Below are 12,785 nucleotides of genomic sequence, written 5' to 3'. Positions count from 1 at the left end.
ACAGCTGAACTATGTTTCTTTAATGGTGCATTGCCGTGTATATCAATAAATAAACAAACAATCTGCTTTGTATATATCGCAGTCACGTGATCGACATATTAGTTTGTATATTTCAAATATTAAATGGAGTGTTATTGCATTGGGTTAGAAGAAAGGTATTTATTTATTCAGAGTACTAATACCATGTCGGTCTAAGTTTACAATACAACATCAGTGTTTTTCCTCGTAAACAAACAGTTGTTGGAAGTATTAATTCATCAGCAATAACTTCAACTCGCTGACAGCATGTTAAGTATTCCTTGTTTCATGTTCCACAACAGTAAGCCCCCGTTAATCGGGGGTTCAACCGGTGTATTGAACGTGTTAACAATACTCCACTAGTCCGGGACAAAAGGGTAATTAATTACTTTACCACGACAAAGGTGCTAGCTTTTTATTTCTGAACGACCAATTCGTAAAATGCTCTACAGAAATATTTAGTCGCAATGTTTCAAATGGAAGTATAATTAATTAACCACAGAACACATGATGTCAATACCTTCGTTGGTCAACGCTATATTTCCTGGCCATTATAAAACAAAGTAATCTTGCACGCATTAAAAACTAAATGTAACAATGAACACTTTAACATGAATATGTACTTGGTAATTCAATACGGTAAAATCGAGGTACAATAGGATCTAGGTGGGTGAAGTAGTAGCACTAACTCCCTTCCCTCATTAATTTACAAAATTAGGTGAGAGTCAATTTGCATTTTATTAGACCCACCCTTGTTTTTCATTAATTTTATTGAGGAGTCTATTACAAAAATACTACCAAGCTATATTTTTATCCTCAGATCGTATTTATTAAGCTCTGCGCACCTATAAACAATTATTAATAAGGGATGTAGTTGTATTAACTTTTAGAAAGGAAGTAAAGAGACTTAAAATTACTTTTCCTATCGTTATATATTACAAAATTTAAAACACAACATTTCGAGGTTTCAACTCTATCGTTTGCAATAAGTGAAAAATAATTAGTGCAACACTAAAGAAGAAAAGAAAGATTAAAAAAGTGAAAGAAGATGGGTCAAACATACAAAAAAAAAACTGCTTACAGTCCAGACAGGACACAGTTATGGTTAAAAGCCAAACCAAAACAAAAAGTGGCACATAGGACTAATGTGTATAGTATAACTTGTTTCTGTTTGAGGGAGTACATAGGCGAGAAAAATTATCACTAAATGTGTGGATTAAAGATTTATAAAGAAAATAGGAAAAAAGAGCTTTAAAAAGGTCCTAAAATGTTCAACAATGCTGGTCTGACAATCTTCAAATTGAATGGGATGAATCCAATACGAGGCGTGGCTAGAAAATAATTAGATTAATACCGATGGAGCCACAAATCGAAAATTCACTACCCAAACCTCTATGAGTTTCGTTTGGCCGTACTTCTCCCTCTTGGAGCGCCATTTCGTTTAATAGTATGTTAAACTAAATGGGTGAAGCCAAAATATTACACGGTGAGGAGGTAAACTTATTAAGACTTCGCAAATAAAGTTAGAACACCAACCACTGAGTCATTCTTTGGTTGTGGTTAGGTCACTTTGACTACTAATATTAAGGAACTAGCTAACCTAAAAAGATTTTAACAATCAATCAAATCTCGACTAAGAAAATTCGTATACACACCGTGACACTAAGCTCTAGGACCAAAACTTTGTATGTGTACGTGTTGTAAAGACAGTAGACGGCTGCCTTTACGCTTCCCACTCAAGACCATCGCCTTGCTGTCAATTGTTTTAGATGTCACGCCGCGAGGCAATAGGAAGTTTCAACATAGACTTTTTTGTTAGTGTCCTGCTTTCTACTGCGCTTGTTCTACGTGTATTAGTGCTCTTAAATTAGCGTGTTCATCAATTTTGTTCGTTGACAACGCCGGGTTTCGATTCTTCTGTCTGGACACCAAACAGTTTCGCGTATGTTTGAGCTGTTTTTTCTCTTCTTTTAATATTCCTTAATTTTTTTGTAATGCACTAACTGTTTTTTCACAAGATAAAGAGGGTAGATTTCAATCCTCGAAACGTTTTTAATATAACGACACAATTCCTAAATCCTGTTATCCTCTCATTCTGAAAATTTTTACATACGCTAGATCAAAAATAGTCCGATATAAGGGTACAACCTTTATAATACTTTAATAACATTAATATTACAAATCTTACTTTGGTTAGGTTTATAAAAATCTAAGCGATTCATGAAATGTCAGATTAAATTTTACTGTTTAAAAAAGGTTGTGGCTTGAAATGTCAATTTGAGTTCACAAGATCATATTATTAAGTTGGATTACTAGAAATTAAAAATCTCAGAAGAATTGTTATTATTTCACCTTCATTCAAGTTTAATATGACCTTATAAATTTACAGAAAGTGTTTGTATATTCCAACTACCAGATGAACCTGAAACTCGCCTTTTCAATTCAAATAAATTAATTCATTCCATTATATGTTACGCATAATAATATTTATATAAACACTGATATAACAATCATTATAATTACAATCGTAATTATCATGAGTCAATTCGTATAATATAAAGGAAATTATTACTGCAGAATAATCACAATACAACATGATAAACACAATAGTAAAACATATCTTTTTTGACTGGAAATGGCGTCTCTTCTAGAAAGGAGGTATCGGCTTTACATCTCCGAGACAAAGTGTGAGAAACTTTTCCCTTTGCTTGCTTGTCACACTGCTAAAGTGCAGTTCACCTACGTGACGGGTATTTCAATGAGATATTTACAGATTCTAAAATATAAGCTCTCCCTCAGACTAAGGTTTCTTGAGGCTCTCGTGTATAATGTACATAGTAAACATGGATAATACACATTTATACTGCTAGGAACATGTTAATATCCAAACATATGATAAATTAGAATGAGATTAAGAATAAATCATGGGAAGAAGTTGTTGCACAATAAATTATACTTCTGTATTATGATTAGTCATATGCAAGTAAGCAATACCACACTGATATAGGCAGAGAATTTATAGGTGCAGAATAGTAAATTTAAGAACATCTTAAGGCATACTTCAGCCTGGTACGCTAGTTTGCACATGATGAGAGTAACGCAGACACATAATGAGAGTAACGCAGACACATAATGCGAGTAACACAGACACATAATGAGAGGAGTCTGTCTAGTCTAGCGAACCGTATACAATTATTCGAGTAGGATTTTATTACATACAACACAATCGAATCAATTATAATGAATAATGGCCAATTTGGCCAAATTGCTTATCGCTTTGAGTTCATAGACATTCTTAGAGATTTTTCTATGATGAATAATGTGTAAGGCTACTGGTTTTAATACGTTTCCAGAAATCTAACAACAATGTGCCTTCAACTTTTTTATGTGAAAGCATGAAAAGTAAAATGAGATGTCCAGTGTCCCCAACCTAATATACAACATTTTTTCCTATTTTTCTGACCCGATGAACACTGATGGCTACGCCTTTTAGCATTGAAATAGATAATTATTATCATTAAGTTCCCCTGCTGTTGCTGTTACTTCTTAATAAATATTTATATTGTAGTCCCTGCTCTAATATTTATTCCTCTTTCTTATGCCTTGTAATATTTTGATGCCTCATTATTTGTTGTTTTATGCTGCTATTAATTTTGTTTCAATACATATGAACCATTTGATTGGTCTATTCTGATTAAAATTTGTGTTTGTCCTCTACTTTATTTAATGACTGAAAAATTATGATGAATTTCCTATGCAATAAAAGAGAAAATGGCTATCACTAAAAATAGTAACCGGTACGCTTAAGTTTCCTAACGTATTGCTTGGGGCAAAAGCTACACGTTAGCTGTAATTTGCATTGTGAGTCTTATGATCCAGTTGAACAACTACTGGATTTTTTTTACTGAAAATTTTGTTCTGAGCCTCCAGCATTCTATATGCTAGTATGATACATTAACGTATCTTTTTTTCAAATCATTATCTGACGCACACCTTTTTTCATATCGTTTAATACGGAAATCGGTGTCACCGAAAATGATGTATTAACACTTTGTAGAGGCCGTACCACGAATATTTTCAATTAGTTTATGAATATTAAAATTCCTAAGTATGTAGCTATGGCGGGCATAGATAATCTAACTGCCACACACCTAATGACTTTATCATTTAGACAATATTGTTATTACTGACATCTGCTTAGCTAGATTTTGAAAAATCCGTTTTTAGTAAATCACAGTGAAGAAGACTTTACACAATAATATCACTATTTTTTCTCCAAGACACAGAAAAGTGTTGAACGCTAACTCAATAAAAAATAGCGAAACAGAAGTCTTTCAAAGTTGTATATTATGATCGTTGCTACATAATCTACCCAAAAATTATATCCTCGTTTCATTTCATTTTCTTTGAGTACATAAAACGTATAGTCTATTCTAGGGTCAATTGCTTTTGGTGAATTATATATTTTTACAAATACTCCGGTACGTTTCCATTACCTCAGAGATGTCAAAGAATTCTTAATATCCCAGAAATTAAAACATATAAAAACAATATTCATTTTAACTACATTTCTAAGTCTTCAAGAATACTCAAGCTTTCTTGATACCCTTACGCTGCGTATCTTCATGTTACTAAGACAAAGGATAATGTTTTGACACATTGAGGAGAGCTACAAGGGTTTCTAGCGTACATGTGAATGAGCAGAGTGCGATTGTGTTTGAAGTGACAGGTGAGAAGTACCAAGGTAATCGTGTGGTACGTAGAGCACAATGCACAATGCAAGCAAACAGTTGTCATCGATTTTCTTTTGCCTTGTTTTGGGTGTAACATTGAGGACCATGAGAACTTTGAGATTGAGAAGCGCAGGGTGGGTTACTAGGCTTCTCAAAAAAGCGAAATTGAAGCGATTTGATGACTTCAGGAAATTCCTAATCGGATATTGCAAATTATTAAAGTGCAATAGGAAGTCTTTATACAACTATATTGCTTAGTTTTTTGTTACTACCAGAAAGTGAATAAACCAATAGTTACAGCTACCATTCATCTTAACAAAATACGTGTTTATTCAAATTTCTGGCTCTTATATTTCAATTGCTCTGCATGGCGTTTAAGATAAAATTGGGCCTGAATAAGATAGTTTAGGTCTTTTCCTAGTATTTGTATAAGGTAATTAACGTTTCACTGTAATCTCTGAAGAGTTAATTATTTTTATCACTTACCAAGCCTTTATGACAGGCAGTTGCTTAGTAAAATAACGTTGGGATGGTTATCATTTTATCACTATACACGTGTTTCGAATCGACTATAACTTTACTGACTAATGATGTGACATTTACACGATTAATGTACAACCGAAGAATAGTTTTCTTTTCTATGGCTTTAATCATATTTGTGTAAAATATTTGGTAGACTAAAAATGCGGTCATTACTCTAGTCACCCATTACAAAATGATTAGTTTATACAGGTTTTAGCTAGTATTTATTTCAGGTAACCCCATATCCAAATAGATAATTGAATAGAAATAAATATACCACAACTATCTCAACTTCTAGAAAAAACTGGACATGGTGAGTTTTAATCTAGCTCCTTCAAATATTTAATAATCACACTCGACCAAAAATTCATAATTTTTTAGATTGAAATATTGTGTGCTACAAATGTAATTTATTTGTAATTTTAAAGTTGGTCTATTGATAATGTATTATCGTGTGGACAGATAGACGGATAGAGAAACAGACATAAATACAGAAATTAATATTCCACTTCTCGAGACTTAGTTAGCGCTTAGTCAATTACTTTACTCGCAACAACTAGTTCAACATGTTATTTTTGTTCTTTTACAGCACCCAATTTTCATTCAAACTGTGTAGTAACAAAAGGTAGCGAAAACCGCGAATATTGATAAAGATACTCTTTTAAACATCAAACGTTTACGAAACCGCCTAAACTAAAGTAAGTTACAGTAGTGCTTTTGACGTTTTGACAGGTCTTGGACCTTCACAACATAGCTGCTAAAGGGACGCTTTTGTAAGACATGGAAAATGTTAAGGTTCAAATATTTAAAGTTATGTCATTTCATTCAATAATTTTTACAAGTGTTATAATATCTAAAACAACTGCTAAGAGTATATTAAAAAGAAATTCGTTTCTTTTGTAATGTAAAAAACAAAACAAAAGACTCAGTAACAAGTTGGAACATATGAATATTATAGGCTCTAAAATAATTGTAGAGATATTCATGGTAACCATATAGTTGCCATGACTAAACAGCTTTAAGAAAGCCGGTACTCATGTGTTATCAATAAAGGCTTATGTGCTTGTCTAACTTCATTTGTAAATGGAAACAACTTATTTACGAACTGAGGTTTTCATCAGACTACTACTTTAACTCAATTTACTATAACATAACATGCTGGGCAAATACGAATTTTCATACTGTATCAATTTACCCATCAAAACCGTGAATTATATCACTTTTACAAGTTACAATTGTTTTTGTATTTACACTATAATTGCAATATTACATATTTTAATTATATATAACAAAATTGGCTAAGCATTAGCGAAGAATATTACTGGAGGAGCTGGAAAAATTCAATATCTGACTATTTGTCACCGCGATATCTCGAAAGCAAACTGATCTATATACTTTTCTATATACACTGATATATATATATATATATATATATATATATATATATATATATACAAGTTTATAAATATACAAGTTTGCTTTCAAGATATAGTGCGGACAGAGAGTCAGATATTAAATTTGTCAAGGTCCCCGAGTAATGAGTTTTAATTTATGTGTAGAAATATATGGAGTTTGATGATGAACGGTTATACTTGGAGATTTCTCTTTCTCTTTCATACAAAACTATTGGTTAATGTACATAGTGTATCTATTTTATTTGTTATTTGTCTAATTTTAAACTATAGTCTTAAGTTTGTAATCAAGGACAGACTGGTATTATGAATGAATTGTGTATACATATATATGTAAAATGTAAAAGAAAGAAAGAGAAATAAAGAAATTATTATTATTATTATTATTATACTTCATAGAATTTAGGTGAGCATTAGTGATTAACGGTAGAATTTCAAAAAAAACACATTTATAAATTAACTGAGTACAATCATATAACATTTAAAAATGTTACATAGGAACTCATATAGTCTAGTAAAAAGAGCTATTTATACTTTAAATTATCCATATAACTTCAGTAAATCCTCACAAATGGTGTGGCGTACTCCTAAGCTTGTGGTAATATGAGTTCAATTAATGTTTAGGTTAATATATGTTCTATAATCGTGTGTAGCGATGAAAATCCGTCCAGTTCGTGGAACATTGAGGTAACGTATATTTCAAACAAATTTTATATTTTTTAACCACAACCTTAACTATAAACATTTACAGCAATATCGGAAAACAATCGAATTGAAAGGTTACAATTACTCCTGTTATATACCGTGTTAAAGATAACAACCAGGGCATCAAGCTTCATGTTACGCAACAGTGTAGGTGGTTCAGGGCGTGGCAATCCTAATACTGTTGTTACCTTATCACCCAAAGATAGCTCCTAAGTGTATTAGAACATTTTCTTTTTCCCTACAGGATGTGTAATACAAAGCCTAAAAATGATACTTTTATACTCATACAACAGTTTTATAAACATAATATATTTAAGACATATGTGTTTTGATTCTAATAGTGTCTACTGCTTCTGAAATGTGTACGATTTTCTCGTAATTTTGTGGAATATGGATTCTCTTTCTGTACTCAACTAAGCTTTAATCATGGAATAGCTTTACAAATGCATTAATAGGAACAGGTAAATGAAACATATAATCTTCTCTAATTTCTGTATTTTGTGTCACATTTAATAGCGTGACACTTCTTTAATCTGTATAAGATGTTTTCTGTGCTCTGATTTTGTATATAATAGTTTACATTCATTCTTCGATAATAAAAAATCTGTTACTGCATAGGATTATTTTAATAATGGAATACTAAACATCCTTACCCTTTTAATATAAATTTAATTTGAAAAATAATTGTTTAGATAGAGGGAATGCGAATGGATTTCAAATGCAAATTTAGTCTGTCCTGCTACATAGACGGATTTTATATTTATTTATCTATTGTTTTATCAGCGTATTACCTTTCTATAAATTTAACATATATTCAAATATGCCCACTGTTCTACAATATAAAACGATCTGGGTAGATTTAAATAAACGTAATGATAAAAATGTTGAATGTTTTGCATTGTTTATTATAAGAAATTAGAAGGGTAATGAAGAATTTTGGTTCCTTTAAATTTATTCAGTAGTGTTTCAAAATTATTTTTATTATAGATTTTATTTTATTGTATCATAACTAAAATGATATTCACATATCAGTTAAAGGTATAAAAATGTACGGAACATTGGCTTTTTATCTCTGGATTGTTTTTAAACAATTATACAATACACAAATATAGTACTGACAGTTATTATATCGTAATTAAATAATCATTTAATACCTATTTACAGACTCGAAATAGTTGTTTATAGAATATTATACACGTAATTTATATTTACTCTGTTAAGAGGAGACTCTCTCCATACAACACAATATTTAGTTAACATGATAATGAGTTTTTAATAATTCAAAGTTGTTAATATATCAACACTCTTCTGAGATGGTTGTGCGTACTTATTTGATTTGGGTAAGTAAATATGCCGAATAAGCTGGGTACTTCTACGTACATATAGGTTATAACTGGAATGGGGGGCATTTGTGATTGTAGAAAGCAATATGCTTCTGAAAGGATTTATTCTACCATGGATGTCTTTTGACCACTGGCTGGATGTGGAGGGCACAATGAATTGCTCGTTAGGAATGTTTGCACGCGATGTTTTTCTACCAACACCTGTAAGTATGTTATGTACTGCCTGCCCGCGTGGTCATTCACTCGTATAGTTCAAGTAATGAAATATATGTGTTGGATAGTGATGCTACTGTAAATTAATCCGAATAGTAAAATCTGCATACCTAATAATGATTTCGGCATGACACAATTATATAAAAATTGGTTTATTTATTTTTAAAAGCTATTTCACCTTCATTTATTCAGTTCATTTAAAGGAAATAATTAATAATCCAAGAATACAAAAATAATATCAAAAGGTGTCATGGCGAAGCCATGATAACAGTAAAAATTCCTCTTCTGGCAGATTAGATTAAATATTGTAACTAAAAACTTATGGTAAAATTGTTTGGCACTGAAGTGAGTTAAAACGTAAAGTTTTTAACTATTTACATGATTTAAAATTCGGAATCTTAAATATTTCAAATAAATAGTATGTAATATATTTGTAATTTAATACATAGGACCTCCTTCAACCTATAATAAGTAAAGCCATTATTTAATTCAACTATGTTAGGCATGGATTTTACAGGTATTTCACTTAAGGTTTAAATGTATTTTTCTGAAAAAAAAAAAAACAATTAAAACAACCATTTAGACAAGTTATAATATTTTGAAACTACCAAAGGTTTATAATTTGTATATGCTACATACAGTTTTATAAATGCTATAAATAGTAAAAAATTTTCTATAATAGGTAATAGTAATTACCAATGTTTTCGTTCATGAAAGATAATGACATTATACTTTTCGTTAACTATCCCAAGAGAACATAGTTGGGTTAGGCAGGTTTACGTACTCCTTGTACATTAGGATTGTCGTATAATCATAAGGAAGGACTAAGGAATGACAGCAAATAACTGCCTGGGTGTGGTTGCTTTACATTTCACAAACACTCCATTCCAGTAACAAAACAGAGAGTACATTCGTGAGCAGGCAAACACATCAGGCGGAGTGGCCCCATTGTTCCACAGTCAAAAAGAATATAACCTTATCCAATGCTTGTTACACAAACAGCACAAGTAGCTACTTGTCTGGGCGTGTCTGTCTACAGATTTAACATGTCTTAATTATTAGTCTACACTACAACTGCTTAAACCACATGAGATTACATTTTTCCCAAATTCCACATTTCAGAAACAAAACAGAAAGTAAATTTGTGAACGGCCAAACACATCAGACGGTGTAGTCCCATTGTCCCATAGCCAAATAGAATATAATATTGTTCAATGCCTGTTACACAAACAGTACAAGTATCTACTTGTCTAGGCGTGTCTGTCTAGAGATTTAACATGTCTTAATTATTAGTCTACACTACAACTGCTTTAACCACATTAGATCACACTTTCCTCAAATTATACATTTCAGAAACAAAACAGAAAATAAATTTGTGAGCAGCCAAACACATCAGACGGTGTTGTCTCATTGTTCCATATCCAAATAGAATATAACATTGTTCAATGCCTGTTACACAAACAGTACAAGTAGCTACTTGTCTAGGCGTGTCTGTCTAGAGATTTAACATGTCTTAATTATTAGTCTACACTACAACTGCTTTAACCACATTAGATCACACTTTCCTCAAATTATACATTTCAGAAACAAAACAGAAAGTAAATTTGTGAGCGGCCAAACACATCAGACGGTGTAGTCCCATTGTCCCATAGCCAAATAGAATATAATATTGTTCAATGCCTGTTACACAAACAGTACAAGTATCTACTTGTCTAGGCGTGTCTGTCTAGAGATTTAACATGTCTTAATTATTAGTCTACACTACAACTGCTTTAACCACATTAGATCACACTTTCCTCAAATTATACATTTCAGAAACAAAACAGAAAATAAATTTGTGAGCAGCCAAACACATCAGACGGTGTTGTCTCATTGTTCCATATCCAAATAGAATATAACATTGTTCAATGCCTGTTACACAAACAGTACAAGTATCTACTTGTCTAGGCGTGTCTGTCTAGAGATTTAACATATCTTAATTATTAGTCTACACTACAACTGCTTTAACCACATTAGATCACACTTTCCTCAAATTATACATTTCAGAAACAAAACAGAAAATAAATTTGTGAGCAGCCAAACACATCAGACGGTGTAGTCCCATTGTTTCACAGTAAAAAAATATATATAACCTTATCCTATGCTTGTCACACAAACATCACAAGTAGCTACTTGTCTGGGCGTTGGTGTCTACAGATTTACCATGCCTTAGATGTTCGTGTACATTTCGGCTGTTGATGCCGTATTGGTCCATTATTATCTGAGCTGTGGACTTTGTGTTTTTTATTAAATATAGTTAAAAGTGTTTCTTGATATTCTAAACTAAAACTACTGTACCACTTTATCGTATGTAAATCCAAAATAAGGACTTATATACATCAAGTATTCGTAGATCATATAAGGTAATGTAAGTAGAGAGGTACTTAAGCTAAAACACGCAATAAAATGTAAAACCTTTAAAGATAATGGTGCATTTAAATTACTTCTTAAATGCCAGTATTTTACTATGTTTCAGCTCAGAATCAATACTGTATGCACTGCTTTAAAGTCTCAATTGTTGATTTAAATATTTTCTGTACATTTAAATATCGATTTTAAGGTTTAAGGTAAGATTTTGTGCAATAAATTAATTAGGGGTTGTGATTGAAAATTCCTATAATTAAATTAGATAAAATGTAGCCCTCTACTATGTTTATAGTTTATATACATGGTGGTCCGAGAGGAATATAGCAAATTAACAGGAGGTTGAAGACCTAAAAGACAAGACAAAAGGTTCATATAAACATATGTTTGGAAATTTGTTACTGAGATAAGACTAGCAAAAGATTTCACCAAGAATTTCACTCTAAGAATTAAATGAATCAGGACTGAAACCATTAGAACTGTAATTATGATATACATTTGATCATTTCATTTGAATTTTGACGTGAAAAATTTAATACACTAAATCCCATAATTATAAGTCTCTCAATTTCTAAAATAAATTGCTTTAATAAAAATCTACTGTCAAAAACACCTTTTTTGCACATGAAGGTGTTATAATTTCATTAAATGGTTAAGAAATGCTTAGATTCCTTACACTAAAATTGTAGAATTTTATTTTTAAAAAATTTATATAAATAAATTCAATGCAAACAAATTCTAAATTAAATATTTCAAATGTAATTGAAATAAAAAAAAAAACAATGAAATAAATGCACAATGAGCAGTATTATTGCAATAACAGCAGCTGTTACTGTAACGTGTTAGCTGATCAATTTCAATTAAATTTCTGTAATGACAGTGCTACAAGCTCAGTTGCAAAATATCAACGTTGGTTGCTCAATGTACAGTACAAAATCATAAGATATTTATCAGGACTTTTATTAATCTTAATGAGACAGGTTGTTTTCTTATCGCAAGAATTTCATCTGATCAAGGGCTTTAACATGTTGATGGTGCTGAAAGTATTCCTCAAGCAGTTAAACTCCACTACAAGTTCGCGGAGAATATCTCCCAAAAGCTCGTGTGTTGTAAACTTTACACTTACATGGATTGTATCCATTTCATGTACAAAAAGTGCAACAACTTCAGCCAGAGACAATGTTGCGTGTCTGCAATTCTGTGAATGGATGCATTTTACATAGTTTTATTTTTTAAAGAATATTTTTTTCTGTCAAACCTACATTTACTCGTGATGGTGTGGTTAGTTGCAAATCCTCATGCTACAACGGGCAATAAGTTTCAGCGCATATTTTCAGTCAACGTGTGGTGTGGTATTGTAGCTCATGAATTTATTGGGCCTTTTATATTAGAAAACCGAATTTTAGCAGGAACATACATGGAATCTATTGGTAATG

The 12,785-nt window shown here is 31.5% G+C and overlaps 1 protein-coding gene across 2 annotated transcripts in view; it reads left to right on the top strand.

Moving 5' to 3' along the window:
• LOC124362813 overlaps positions 1 to 12,785 on the top strand; it is a 650,255-nt gene that overhangs the window by 253,624 nt on the left and 383,846 nt on the right. The window lies entirely within an intron of this gene.

This window comes from Homalodisca vitripennis, chromosome 5, assembly GCF_021130785.1.
Source record: "Homalodisca vitripennis isolate AUS2020 chromosome 5, UT_GWSS_2.1, whole genome shotgun sequence".
Classification (NCBI taxonomy): domain Eukaryota; kingdom Metazoa; phylum Arthropoda; class Insecta; order Hemiptera; family Cicadellidae; genus Homalodisca; species Homalodisca vitripennis.
Note: the sequence above shows the minus strand (reverse complement) of the source record. Positions and strands in the feature narration are given on the sequence as shown.